This window comes from Manis pentadactyla, chromosome 2 (genome assembly GCF_030020395.1).
Source record: "Manis pentadactyla isolate mManPen7 chromosome 2, mManPen7.hap1, whole genome shotgun sequence".
Lineage (NCBI taxonomy): Eukaryota > Metazoa > Chordata > Mammalia > Pholidota > Manidae > Manis > Manis pentadactyla.
The window spans coordinates 44,028,565-44,043,842 of NC_080020.1; the positions used below are offsets into that span (position 1 = coordinate 44,028,565).

Consider the following 15,278-nt stretch of genomic DNA (forward strand, 5'->3'; position numbering starts at 1 on the left):
TGGGAGCTGCTGTTCCGTGGATCTAGAGTGTCAGTCATGCAAGATGAAAACATTCCAGAGGGCAGCTGTATAGCGAAGTGCATGCGGCTAACATCGCTTTACTATGTACACTTTCAGACTGTTAAGGGATAGGTTTCATGTTATGTTTATCATAGAAAAAGGAAAAGAGCTTAAGCAAATAGTACTATATATTATTTGTTCAGTAAATGTATAAAAATATGGTAGTAGATTGCCTACCAATGTTTGGCAAGCAATTATTTCTAGGAAGAGAAGGAAAGAAACGGGAGTGGGGAGGGAAGGACTCCGACATATTTGAAAGTTTTAATTCTCAAAACAAATGGATCTGAAGGAAAAGGGGACAAATACTGATTTATCAAATTGGAGTTAAGAAGTACATTGGGATACTATTATCACGTATTGTGTTTGAAATATTTAATAATAATTAAGAATAAGAAGGTGCTTATATAATGTTTGAAGTGTTTAACAATAGTAATTAAGAATAAGACAGTGCTCAGCAGAGCACTTTACACAGAGAAAGGCTCAAACAGTGGCAGCCAAACAATACAGATGAAAATGCAAAGCCCGTGCAGAGGTGCGGGGGAGGTCGCCCAGTGGGAGAGGTCGCCCAGTGGAGGGAGTGCACTGTGACTCTAGAAGAACTCATACACTCATGGGACTGCAGAAGGAAGCTGGGGCCAGACCACAGAGCGCTCTCCTGTGCGGAGGTGCACGTGAGGGCCGGTTTCAGTCCTGGAGACCCTCATTGGTGTTCTGGCACGGAGTAAAGCCAAGTCCCAGCTCCAAAGGCCACTCCACGGTCAGGAACTGTACAGCAAAGCAACTGGAATTCGCATCCGTTGTTGGTGGGAATCCAGTGATACAGCCACTATGGATCAAACTTGGTAGTTTCTTATCAAGTTAAATATTCACTTATCAAATGAACTAGCATTCCCATTCTTAGGTAAATACCCTAGAGAAATGAAAACTTACATTCACCCAGACTTGCACATGAATGTTTATGGCAGTCCCAATCATATTTGCCAAGAAATGTAAATAAGCTAAATGTCTTTCACCTGGTGAATGGATGAACACATGGTGGTGCATCTATTCCATGAAATGCTTCTCTGTAATTAAAATGAATAAACTACTGAAACACTCAGCAACTTGGAAGAATCTCAAAGCCTATTACTCTGAGGGAAAGAAGTCAATCCCCAAAGATTACATACTATGAGATTCTATATTTATGACATACTCTAAAAGACAAAATTACAGTGATAGAGAACTCATCAGTGATTGCTAGGGACTGGGAGAGGTCATGGCTACAGAGGGATAGCAAAAGGGAGTTTTTGGGGTGTTAGAACCTGTTCTGTATCCTGATTGTGGTGGTGGTTATACATATCTAGATATTAAAATTCACAGAACTGTACACACAAAAGAGTAATTGTGTGATACTTTCAAAAGCAAAACTTAAAATCCCAGAAGTAACAGTACAGACATCCTTCATTTTACTATGCTTCACAGATACTGCATTGTTTGCAAATTGAAGGTTTGTGGCAACCATGTATTGAGCCATTTTTCCAACAGCATTTGCTCACTTGGTGTCTGTAGGTCCTGTTTTGGTAATTCCTGCAATATTTCAAACTTTTTTATTGTTACTATATTTGTTATGGTGATCTGTGATCGGTGACTACAACTGGCTGAAAGTTCAGATTGCTGGTTAGCGTTTTTTAGAAAAGAAGTGGTTTTTAAATAAGGTGTGTGCATGTACATTGTTTTCTTAGACATAGGCTATGGTACACTTCATAGACCACCATACAGTATTGCATGCTATGGGAAATCAACAAATTCATTTCACTTGCTTTACTGTGATACTCACTTTTTTGTAGTTGTCTGGAAGTAAACCATCTGTAGCTCCAAGGTATGCTTGTACACTTTGAAGGTAATCAGCCATCACTGCTACTACCTCTGAACGGAGGAAGGGAGACTAAATGGTACAGGCAGAAGATTACACATTTCTTATAAAACATTTAGAACTTACATTCATCATCCAGGCACCCAGCCAACCAGCCAGTCACTAGGGGTTGTTCTGACCAGCACACATCCAGTAAGCATGGAAAATATAATATGATGTATATGAAAAATAGAGAAAAAATGACAAAGTGTGATGAATATCAACAAAGAAGCACTCCAATGACTGAAAGAAAAGCTTCTAAAGTAGTTTATAAAGCTTCTAAAGAGTTTGCCAGATTCATATCAAATCCAAAAGCTTTCGATTATTCTTCCCATTGGCTATACCCATGCAGCTATTTGCACATTGGCACAAAATATTTATTTGGCATATAAGCAAAATATATAGTAGTTCCGTTACTTTGTATATGCCTCATAAAACATGACCTATCTGTCTTCAACTCCAATTCAGTTTATGTGAAATGCAAGTCTATGCACATATATTGGGAAATGGAGAATTTCGGTTTCATTATGTGAATCTAATGTCCCTCATTATGGGGATAATTAGCAAAAGAGGGAATTGGGAGATGAGAGTGGAGACAGGTCAGCAGAGGAAGAGGAATAGGAAGAATGGAGGTTTGTTTATTCTTCTTACTTATTTCTCTTTATTTATTGCATTGAAGCCCTAGAAAAGATGGTATGCAAACCAATGGATTGGACAGCCCATGTTTATTGCCTTTCCGTGACTGAGAGTGTTTTGTGATTTGGGGACCCCAGTGGGGCCCAGAAAACAGAACCCAGAAGGTGTATACAGTCAGTCGACATTTGAAATGAGGACCAGACAAAGCACAGAAACAACATTCCTTCATAGGTGTGTTACCTGCTATAAAATGAAATAAATTTGCAAATTTATTTTGAGATGTATAAAAAATGTGGATTGATGGATGGCTAGAGGGATGGCTAGATATATATTTGTGGGTAAAGATATAATAAAAATAGATTTAGGCCCTCAAGGAGATGGAACAGAACTCCCCACTACGTGTAGGCTGAACATGGTGACTTCCTTCCAAGTACATGTGGAAAGGAAGGAAAAAGAGGGGCTTTACAGCAGAGAAACATAACAAACGCTACCTAAACTAGGTGGCCAAGACCATTATCAGCGGTGATAGGACATGTTGATAGTGTGTCACTTGATATGATGTGACATGAGTGGCATTTTGCCTCTGGTCTTTCTTCCAGAAACACATAGCCCAGTCTAATCATGAGAAAACCATTCTATTCACAATAGGCAAGATATGGAAACAACTTAGTGTCTGTCTGCTGATGAATGGATAAAGAAGATGTGGTATATAGATACAATGGAATGTTACTCAGCCTCGAGAAAGGAGGAAATCCTGCCATTTGTGACAACATGGATGGAACTAATGGGCATTATGCTAAGTGAAATTAAGTCAGAGAAAGACACATACTGTATGATTTCACTTACATGTGAATTCTGCAAAAGCCAAACTCATAGAAACAGACTAAAATGGCAGTTGCCAGGGATTAGGGTAAATGGGAAGATACTGCTCAGAGGGTATAATCTTCCAGCTATAAAATCAGTAAGTTCTAGAGATCTAAAGCACAGCATGGTGATAATAGTTAACAATACTGTATCATATAATTGAAAAGTTGCTAAGAGAGTAGATCTTAAATGATAAATATGTGAGGTAATAGAAGTGTTAATTTACACAATTGTGACAATCATTTCACAGTATATAAGTGTATCAAATCATCATGTGCACCTTAAACTTACACAATATTGTAGGTCATTTATATCTCAATAAAGCTGGAAAAAATAAATTATAATTAATTTTTTAAAAAAAAGAAAATCATCAGACAAATCCCAATTGAGGGACATTCTACAAAATAGCTGACCATTATTTCTCAAACTATCCAGGTCATCAAAAACAAGGGAAGTCTAAGAAAATGTCACAGCCAAAAGAAGCCTAAAGAGGAAGGACAGCAAAATGTAATGTGGAATCCTGGATGGGATCAAAAAATAAGACATCTGGAAAAAGTGCAGACTTTAGCTAATAATAATAATGCATCAATATTAGTTCACTAATTGTGACAAATGTACTTTACTAATGTATGATATTAATATTAAAGGAAACTGGGTTCATGGGACCCTGCACTATCCTCACAATTTTTCTGTTATTCTAAAACTATTCTAAAATTAAAAGTCTATTTAAATAAACAAACTTAGTAAAATGTTAATGGCAGAACCAAGGTGGTGGACGTATTGGTGTGCACTGTAAAATTCTCAAATTTGTTGCATGTTTGAAACTATTCATAGTTTAAAAAACTAATTGGTAAACATTTTGTTAAAACTACAGAGTGGGGAGAGCCTGAAATGCCTCAAGCAGTTAGCAAGCAAACAAAGAACTGTAAATTAAAATGAACTGTGTGGCACTAATAAAGATGTGCAAATTGCCTCCGAGCTTGTCCGGACTTGGTATGCTGTGTTCATTGCTTTATATTATTTAATGTAAAATAATTTGTAAGGATATTAATAACTTCACCATCAACTTTGGTTCCCACAACTCTGGTTTTCCCCTTGAGATTTTGTTTCTTAATCATAATTTCTCCTAAATGTCCCACAGTTGGAGAAATGCTCTATATTTACATATTTCTGCAGATGACCTATTGTCGTACTTGACAGAAAGAAACTGAGGCTATCAGGCATAACCACCACTTCCTGTGCTCCTACCTCCATAGTTATTTGTAATCTTCCCACCTTTGCCCCTTCCTTACAGACTCAGAGCTACTCAAGGCTCACTCCTCACCTGGTCCTTGACCCTCTCCTTCCTAATTCTTCCCAGACATTCACATTTTTCCATCAATTTTCATTGCTTTCCCAAGTCTTCAAATCTTCTGCACCAACTCTTCCTGACAGCCTGTGAATTCTGTTTAAGAAACCCATGTCCTCCAGAAGCAAAACAAATCAAGCAGCACAAAGTTCTCAGTCTCTGCCTCTTCTTCCTATGGCCAAGATTCCCCCAAGGACAGTCTACACTCGCCGCCTGCACACACCCTCACTCCTCAGCGTCCAGCTCTGCACTGAGCCACCTGTCAAGGTCCCTGGTGACTTCCCAAAGCCCACACCAGCAGTCTCGACTCCCAGCAGCAGGTGACACTCGTGACCAAGTGCCTGCTGGACATTCTCCCCTCTTCCGGCTTCCAGAACTCACTCTCTCCTCCCACCCCTGTGGCTGAGCCTTGTCAGCCTTTCTTGCTGGTTCCTCTTCCTCTGGTCACTCTAATAAATACCAAAGTTCAGTCCTCAGCCTTCTTATCAGGCCTGCACACTCTTCCTGCATGATTCACCTCCTTCCAAGGCCTCCATTACTCTGATGACTCCCACATCTGCACCATAACACCAGTCACCCACGTGATGCCAAGAGCTGGTCGGTAACTTGTTTTGAGGACCTGCTACACGCTAGGCACTTTTTAAGAACTTTCTATATGTTGTCTCATCTGATCTTTACAACCACCCTAGGAAGGTGGTATTAATAATTAATTGTTATATTAATAATAATATTATTATAGATATTATTAATTAATTAAAATGGCAATTAATCCCATTTTGACAAGTGCAGAGAGGTCAAACCACTTGCTCCAGTTCACACAGCTTGAAGCCAGTATTTAACCCTGACCCACGCTCTACCCACCACACCACGCTGCTGGCAGAACAGCTCCACCTGGAAACTCTGCATCCACCTCAAACTCAACACGCCCCAAATAGAACTTACAGTCATTTTCCCAAAATTGTTCTCTCTATATTTCCAGAGAAGGATCCATGCTTGGGGAGCCTGAAGCTTCTATATTTGGGCAAAGAGGGGCTATTTAAGAAAAATGAGGGAAAATAGTGAATGCAAAATCAGGTTCAGGGTCTTCAAAGTGGCCCATGAAAGTGAAGGATCCTGACCCATAACCTTCGTTAGCCTCATGGCGTACCTCCATCCTCTGTACCCTGTGTGTCTCCGTGACTAGCGTCTAGCCCCTCTTGCTGGAGCCCCAGGGGCCTTCCGCTCCTTCAGCTCCCTCCCACAGCCCTTCCTCATCCGTGAGGAACCAGGGATACCGTCCCACCACATCTCTCCTCCTCAGATCCCCGGTCTCTCTCCTGACCTCCTCATATAACCAGCTTCCCGGGGTCCAGTCCTGAGCATCTCCTGCTTAGTCTGGACTTGACCTGACCCATTTCTGTGCTGCCACAGGGGGAGCTTCTGTGACTTCCCATTGTCCTCTGACTGAGGTCCAGACTCCTTAGTCTAGCCTTACCCATCTCTGGTCAGCCCTGCCAGACTTTCTTCTCCACGCTCTCCTTAGTTCCTCTCTTCAACCAATGATTCTTGAGTGCTATCATCAATGCGGCAACAGAGTACTAGAGGGGAAACGCTGGCTCTGCAGCAGCGAACGGCCCAAGACCTTTCATCACGGTTCACCACACCAAATAGCCGTGGTTTCCAGGTAGTGTAGGACTCTGCTTGGCCTCTTTGCCTTTTCCTGGACTCCAGAGAAGGTTCTTAAATTCACTGATCACCTAACTAATTGCCATTTATCCTTCATGACTCAGTCAGTAGGTCACTTCCTTACAGAACATTTCCTGATTATCATCCATGAGTAGAAATGGATGACTCCCTCCTTTCTCCCCTACATGTGCTTCTTTCTTCCCCCAGACCATCTACTCTACTTGACTACAAGACCTCTCTCACTTCTCAGTGAACTCCTTGAGCAAAGAGATAGCATTTTATTCACCTCTATATCCCCACTGGGGCCTGGTACTTAGGAGACTCCATCTATCCATCCACCCAGCCAGCCAGCCATCCACTCATCCATTCAGTGAATATGTCTGAACATCCCTAGCATGCTAGCCATTTTTCTAGCTCTGTGAATACAGAGAACAAGACAGATGAGGGCCTTGCTTTCACTAATCCTACATCTAGTGGGGCTGCAGACAATGAAAATGAAAGGAGCAAGTAAGCAAGATAGGTGAGTGAGACAGGCTGCTAAGTGAATTAACCAGGATGGTGTCACAGAGGGATGGTAAGGTCACATTGTGAGAAGGGACTGTTTGTGATGAGACTCAAATGATGAAAAAGAAACAGCCAAGCAAAGAGGGGCAGAAAATCCTGATGTGGGAGTGGGCCTTGCAGGTGTGAGGAACAGAAGCAAACAGAATGAGCAGGGTGGGGTGGGAGGTGAGGTCGGAATGGTTCACAGGGACAGGATTGCGCAGTGTCTTGCGGGCCATGGAAAGGAGTATAGATGTCATTCCAAGTGAATTGAGGCATATGTAACTGTTGAGTGCATGGAGTGAGTCACTGAATACATAAACACAATGCATGTGTGTTATTTCACATTTAGCTTGTCTGTGGCATGTCCCTGCACTGAGCCCTCAGCACCACCTTTACCTGGTCCTTTCCTCTGATCACCTGATGTCAGCAAGACAACCTTTGTCCTGAGCTCCAGGCTTATGGATGTTGGATAAACAGAGAGCCAGGCCCCACCTCAGAGTCAGGGCAGAAGAACAGAGAGCAGCTTTGCCTGCAAACAGCCCAGGGCCAGCCCTCACCTCCTGGTGCAGGCCTGATTATCCTGCCATGGCTCAGGGTCCTGGGTGAACAGTGATCATGGACAAGGGGTGGAGGGGAAAGCAGGAGACAGTGTGAGAACTTGGAAAACACAGAAGTTTGGCAATAGTCAGGCAAGAGTTGGAATCCCTTCTTAACATTCATCTCTATATGTATGACCTTAGACAAGCCACTTCACCTCCCAGCCTCAGTTTCCCCATCATAACCTGAGGACACAGCTACCTAAGTCATTAGGTTTCGGGAAAAGATGAATTAAGACAGTTTCATAAAATAATAGGTTTTAACAACCCTTATTTGCCCCTCTTTTCTTGCTTAAAACAAACAATGCCCTTTTTGCCTAAAAGTTAAGTTGTGCCATTAGAAAGCACCTTTGTTCTTCATTCCTATTCTACCAAAGTGAGAAAATCATGTGGTGAGTCTCAGTTCCCCATTTTGTTTATATCCAAGATGATGTTTCCCTTTTGTGACAATGACAAAAAATGTAAAACATAAACTAAGACAGCTTCCCTACTCATTCCCTCAAGATCCAGCATGACCATCCCAACTGCCCCGGAGGCAGAGCTGTGACAGGTTGCAGAAGGCACTGTGGCCTCTCTCTATGGCTTTCGAAGCCCAGGAGGATGGGAGAACTGGAACTCCAACTCCAGGGGAGTGGGTATCGGACTAAGCCTCCGAGGGCCTCCTTGACTGCACCTTATAAATGCCCTTCCTTTTCCCACTTTGAGGAGGCACCTCGCCTTGCTGTGGCTGCATTATTTTTATTCTCATTTAGTACTTTATTTTCTCTCTTTTAAAAAAATGTACAGATAGATTCTGGGTCACACCACACCACCTAGGGAGGGGGTTTGATGGTTCTGAAAGCTCTGGTCCTGGGACGGCTCAGCTCGGAACGTTGCTGTGTTTTCCTGTTTTCCTGGAGGCCAACTGTGGAAGACACACACGTGTACACTCACACTCACACACATCCCCTGGCCCCAGTTCCACCCCACCCCCCAGCCCCCAACCCCAGGAAGTGGATTTCTCAACCAGCAGGGCTGGCTATGAGTCACAGCCAATTCCGTTTTGTTTTGGGGCAGAAGACTGCTCTCTCACTCTTGGGGACGAAAGGAGTTCCTGAGAAGGTGATGTGGTCCTGACCTCGAGGGAAATTCCCACGTCTATATGAGCACTCGGAAAGGCCTCTTGGAAAGAGACCTCTTGCTCAGCTGTCTGGAGGGACAAGGATGCCCTTGTTCTGGGTAAAGGCCTATGTTCTGGGTCTCAGGCTAATGTCTGTAGCTGGTGCTGCAGGGTGGCATGGGGACAGTGGGAGGACTACAAAAAAGAAGGCTAATGTAATTTGTATGGGCTCCTCAAAGGAGTCCGCCCACAGTCACTCAGTTTGTGTGCGGGGAGGGCAGGGGTGGGGGAAGGGTGTGCATGTGCACACTCAAACTTATGTGCAAAGGGAAGGGATGGCCTGGGAAACCAAGGCCATTCATGTCTGGCACCATAGCCAGTGATGGGAACTTTCAAACTCTCCCCCAGGAACTGCTGCCTCTGGGCAGATAATAAAGGAGGACCCCCTAGCACGTTCCCAGCGCTGCTTGCCGTCTGCCTTCCACCTAGCCCTCCATGCCTACCTCAGTCCAGGAGGGTAGAGGGTGAGGTCTGCTGCTCCTATAATCTCCTTGTCCCTCAGATCAGTGCAGGCTAAGGTGTCATGGTGGCAGGAGGGGAAGGGGCTTACTGGGGAGATGGGGAGAGGACTCCCCCTGAATCCATGATGGTTTTCCTCCGTCTCCTTGAGCATGAGGAAGCTGAGTCTTCAGGAAGGCGTCTTCTGTTTTCTTTCCTTTCTCGGGTGGAAATCATGCTTCCCTGTCTGTGGGATCCCTCTGCAGCCCACCTGCCATCCCCAAAAGGGGTAGAGAGGAGAGAGACAAGCCAAAGAAAGCCAGTGGGCTGTGGAAGCGCTGTCGCTCTACTGTGAGCCCTGCCCTGGGGGCCAGCTCTGCCTTTGGCCCTTCTGTCCAGGTTGCTCGGAGGCCTGCCATGGGGCCACTTTGGTGGTCAGCGAGGCCTGTCCAACAACCCATGGGCCCAGCGCCTATCTCAGGCACAGAGGGCTGCTGCTGGCCAAGATGCCTGTCATGCGCAAGCATCAATCTCAGACAATAGATACACACAAAAAGTCCCTGGCCAGCCAAACCACAGGAAGAAGAAAAGTTCAGATAGTCATTCAGTAAACAGGAGACACTTCACTGAACCCAGAGATGCAGCAGACACCTACGCCTGACTTTTAGGAGAAAAGGGAACATGACAAAAGATATTCTTAGGAACGTTGATCAGAAAAGAAAACGTTTTACAGCATGCATCCTGGGGTGGGTACACATCAGGCCATTCTGAGTCGAGTCCTGGTCACTGGCTTCCCCAAGCCAGTGCCAAGAGTCCATGATGGCCTCTGCCCCACCAGTCAGGCTGTGATGCCTCAGAAAGTTTCCTCCCCTCCCAAGGAGTGGAACTAACAAGGAATCAGGTAACCTGAAGCCCAGGAAACATGAGACCCTGCTCCCTGCACTTTAGATTAACCGAGATTTGAGCACGCTTCCTCCTGCAGAGGGCAGAGCAGCATCGCTCCCTTTCCCCTGACCTCCGGGTCTCCAGCTAGACAAATGCTGTTTAACAAAAATGTGACTTTTCTTCAGGGGTGACAAAGCTGAAAACTGATTAGCTTTGGAAGCCTCAGGTGGCCTAGGTGATACCAAGACCCTGACATTCCTGCTTCAAGCGTCCACACTGTGGATCTGCCAGGGGATAACACGGGGTGCACAGGATGGGGGGTGGGGAGTGGGCTTTCCTCCTCCCTTATAAGGTGAGACGGGAGAAAGGGCATGAGGCTTCTCCTGAACCCTTCATCAACCCCCTTGCCCCGTTTGGATCCTACCGTGCCGCCCTTACCTGCTAAGATCACTGCCTCACTGCACAGCTTTTCTTCTTTCAGCAAGGCAGGCTCTGGGTGTGGCTCATGGTGGGACCCCCAAACGGAAAAGAACAAGAATCAAGTCATGGTGTTCACTCCCTAGGAAATGCTCAATTTGCCTGGAAAGCTGCAGAAGCTCAGATGCATTGGCCACACAAAGCTAAATCAGCAGAACAGGTTTACACTTGGAGGCCAGTTCAGTTCTGCCAGTGTGAAGAAAGAGGATGTAGAACGTGGTTTTTCAGTTCCTGGGGCTTAGGGAGCTCTGAAACTCCCTCTCTCCCTGCCCTTGCTCGACCACTGCTAAAGCCTTCTGCTAGGATGGGAGAGGAATCTGAGTTTCCTGGGGCTTCAGTTTATCTGTCAGTGAAATGGAAAACCTAATTTTAAACTTTACTTACAGTATGAGAGAGTTTGTTTGTGACTCTCATGGGCCTTTTTGCAGCTTCTCTTTGCCTCGCTCACCCTCCCCACTTCTCCCCTGCCTTCTGCTTGTTCTTTCTCTTCCCTTCCCACTCTTCTGTCCTCTATTCCTCTGGCCTCTTTCCTCTCTGACCCCACCAGACTGGAAGATCAAGGTTGTGCCTCTTTCGGGCTAAGACGTTTTGCTTTGCAGAAACACAGTCAATTTACAATCCTGCCCTTCCCAGCTGGGGACAATGTTTATTTGCATTTGAGATAAGAGGAGAGAGACTGAGCTGAGAGTTGCTGAGGCCAGGGAAAATTACAATGATAAATAAAAGCGTTGGCCCTCACCAAGGCGCTGAGCTGGGGCTGGGCCCAGGCTGCAGCGCTCCGAGTGGAGGGGTTTGGGAGGGAAGTGTGGGAAACAAGGAGGTCTGAGCTCCCTCCTGATTTCAGGGATAAGCTTACTCGGTGTTCCCAAGCCGAGAAATAGAGGCAGAAGCACAGAGGGAAAGAGGAGGCAGAGCAACACGCAGAGACAGAGACGGGGGAGTCCAACAATTGAAAGGGAAAGTGTGACAGTTCTTGAATGTTTTAAAAATCACAAATTAGATTTGAAGAGAGGGAAAGGGTTTAACAGAGAGTTTTCCTTCCTTACTAGTAAATAAAAAGCCCCCTCAGCAGGTAACTGGCAACCAAGGAAGGTTCTATCTCTAAGAACCAAGGTGAGTTAGGCAGCAAGATCCCAGGCCTTTGTTTCTGACCTACAGGACATCTTGTGCTGTCTGCATCCTTCTGGGGCCCAGGGGCTTGAGAAGCACAGTAGCCCAGACATGAAGCTTGTCCTGGAGGACGTGGGGTTGATCTGTCTCGGGTCCCTCATGTCTCCCTTTCTTTCCCCTGGGTATCCATGTCCTACTGCCACCCCAAGCTGGAGGTGATGTGTCACAGGGTCATGGGGCAGGAGCAGGATAATGTAGCGCCCATTGGAAGCCTGTATCTGCTGTTTATGAGATGTGCAGGTGCATCAAGTTTCCTAATCTCTCCGAGGAGCCTTGGTTTTCCTGTCTAGAAAATGGAGTGTTACTATCTCCCAGAATAATTATACGAGTTGTTATAGTATTAGCATACCATTAAACAAGGAAACCATAATGGTTTCTGCTCATAACTGACATGTACTGAGCACGGAGCTGGGTCTGTTTTATATTCATGATCCCATTTAGTCCTCACATCATCTCTACCAGATGAGGACCACGAAGCATCCTTATCTTTTCTATAACACTTAGAAAAGCAAAGCTGAAAGTTACTGCTGACAGGTTGGCTCCAAACCCTTTCCCACTGGCAACCAGCACACCATAGGTGACCAAAGAAACGTGGGCATCCTCTGCTCCCTCCACCCGTCAATGTTTTGGTTTTCTGTTTGATCAGGCCCATTGCCTGCAGCCAAGCCCAGCTCTGTGGAGCTACAGAGCCCTGGAGAAGCCGCTCGGCTGGGCATGGGGTGGAGCACCCGAGGCCCCACTCCATCGGCCAACAACTGGCTGAGGCATTTCGGGCAAAGTCCTCTGTCTCTCGGAGGCCTCTGGTCCCTTGTCTCTAAGTGGGTGTGCGGGTGACGCTATGGGTCCTCCCGCCCAGACCAGCTGTTCCAAGGACCCAGGGCAGGGAGGTGGCATTGCTAGTCCCGAGAAGCCCCAGCCCACAGGACGGGCAGCATTTACCTCTCCTCTCTCAGCCCCACCAGGAGCCTTGTTTCAGCCCTTTAAGCACAAAGGAGAAGACAGGCCAGGTCAGGCTATGGCTGCATCCAGACTTTGGTGGGGGTAGAAGAGGGATCACACGACTGGAATTTACTCAAATCTTGGATTTCAGCCTCTACTCCTTTGGAAAGCAGTCAAATTTCAGATTAAAACCCAGGCTAAGGGGGCTTCCAGTCCCTGTCCTGTTCCTTACTAGCTATGTGATCTTGGGCAAGTCACTGTCTTTCTGAAACATAGTTTCCTCATCTGTAAAATGGGAATAAAATTAGTGTTCCCTCCAAGGGTGGGTGTAAGACAAGGCTTAGAGAGCACCTGGCCCAGCCTCTGGCACTCAGCAAAAGCTTAGCCTCCCTGCTGCTCATGCACCTTTGAGGAGACCAAGGGCTTTTCTCACCTGTCTCACCTGACCGGGGTCCTTGCCCCGCCACCACTGCCTTTAGTCAAGGCAAGTGCTACTTGCAGGGTGCATGAAACAGCACTTTAAAAATGAAGGCTCCGTGCTCCTCATGGATTTTCTATTTAAATTTACTGATTCCCTAATTATAATCTCAGCAAGAAAGAAACATCAAGGACCAGCAGGGGTTGTTGGGGAGCAATTACTTGGCAGTTTACTTTTTCCAATGGAAACAAAGGGGAGAAGAAGGAGGGGACTCTTGGAGTTCAGATTCCCTGCTCCTACCTTAACTGGGCTCAATGTTCCCTGCTAATCCAGGTGACTGCTGGGGCTGACTCAGCACTTCACTTGGAGGGCAGACCACAGGGCTGGGGCTTGGGGAGCAACAGCGGACTGGGGAGCCACAGTGGGTGGGAAACCTGTCTGTAGTCTGACATCTCTGAAAAGCCAAAACCGGACCTGCTCTCTCTTTCCCTCTTGGTTAACATCTAATCCTAAACCACAAACCTGTTCAGTAGATCTTTCCTTTTTCTTTCCAAATTTCCAAAAGTAGAAAGAACACTTGCACAAAATTATCCATGGTACTTGTCAAAGATTCAGGCCCCAAAGTTTTAGCCTGGACCTACAGAATCAGCATCTGCCAGCTGGGCATGGGCACTGGCAACTGCACTTAGCTAGGGGCCTGGGAGATTCAGAGGGTTTGCTGACAGCTGAGATCCCTGGGGCTGGGTTATAAACTCTATCCTGTGGCAGCAACATGCAAAGCTGGGCCCAGTGTCCAATGGTTGGTGACTGGTCATTGCATCTTCAGGCAGTTCAGCTCATCATCTCTAGGACGTCTGTGGTCATAGGTTTCAGAAGTGAGTGGCACATGCAGAAGAGGGTGGCTGGAGACTTGCCTCGTCTTCTGAACAAAATCACCCAGAACACTTCATCATCATTTGCAGAGCATCAGATCCAGGAGGACTTTAAACAAGCAATTTCTAAGCGTAAGAGCAAAGCTGTAGAGTCAGACTACTTGGGCTTAAAATTCTTCTTCACCACCACTACCAGCAAAGCAACTTTGGACTGTGTAGTGCTTCTCTGTGCCTCCGTTTCCTCAACTGTAAAAATAAGACAATAAAGGACTGTCCTCCTGGGAGGATAACTCTAGACGCTTACAAACACCCATGTGTGTGTGTGCACATACATGCACATCCACGAACACACACACTGCACATCCCAGAGGTCATATGAACTCTGCACATATGCCCCCACATGTGAACTGCTAATAGCTGCTATTGTTGAAGGTTTACTGCAGATTGAGCACAGTGCCAAGTGCTACAGCTGGATTTTTCCATTTAACCCTCACCACCACACTGTCAGATAAGTCTGTTTTTGTCCCATTTTACAGAGGAGAGAACTGAGACTGAAAGAGATGAAGGAACTGATGCAAGGTTAAAGGAGCAGAAAGGTTGGAGCCACTGGTTTATCATAAAGTATTGGCTGTTTTCTGTGTGCCAGGCACCAGGGATTTTGTGGTACACAAACTAAACAAGGCTCCTGGTCTCTTGGCAGTCATGCCTAGGAGGAGATCTGAAAACAGAATCATCTGACTCCAGAGCCCACAGGTTTGAGCACCTGCCTCCTTGGTGGGTGTTGGGTGTTATCGTCATTGTCAAGGACACAGCTGAGCCTCCCCCATCTGTCCCTGTGTCTGGATCCCTGAGGCACTGTATGTGGTGGGACTTTCAGGTTGAGGGTAGAATACAGACCACTGGGTTCAGGGTGGGGGTTGTAGAGTCTCACAAACTGTGAGTAGAAACAGCACTCATTTTACAATCAGATCTAGCCTTTGCTGCCTGAAATTCCCAAAAACATTTTCCAAATTCAGCTGAGACCTTCCCATCACAAGGAGGAAGACTGCCTCTCCCAGTCACTCCACCCCACATCTGCAGAAGGGAGGCCACACCTGGCCAGGTGGGCTGCAGAAGCAGAGTGGGAAGATGGGCACCCTCTACTGAGGCAGTGGGGGCAGTGCAGAAAACACCTGGGTCCTGGGCACTGAGCAACCTCGGCAGGACTTCTCCCCTTGGAGAAGGTGATGGGGTTCAGTGAGTCCTAGGCAAAAATGGCCCGACCTGTGGCTGCCAAGTAGAGCAATAACTCCCCAGCAGAGCCACCTGCCTAAC

The 15,278-nt window shown here is 46.2% G+C and overlaps 1 long non-coding RNA gene across 1 annotated transcript; it reads right to left on the minus strand.

The window, feature by feature from the left end:
• Positions 1 to 282: 282 nt before the first annotated feature.
• Positions 283 to 5,079, minus strand: LOC118912020 (uncharacterized). Its single transcript, XR_008995985.1, has 4 exons — positions 4,776 to 5,079; positions 1,877 to 1,965; positions 991 to 1,124; positions 283 to 886 (listed from the first exon to the last, which is right to left on the minus strand). It is a non-coding gene; the product is annotated as an uncharacterized LOC118912020 (long non-coding RNA).
• Between the last annotated feature and the right edge of the window lie 10,199 nt (positions 5,080 to 15,278).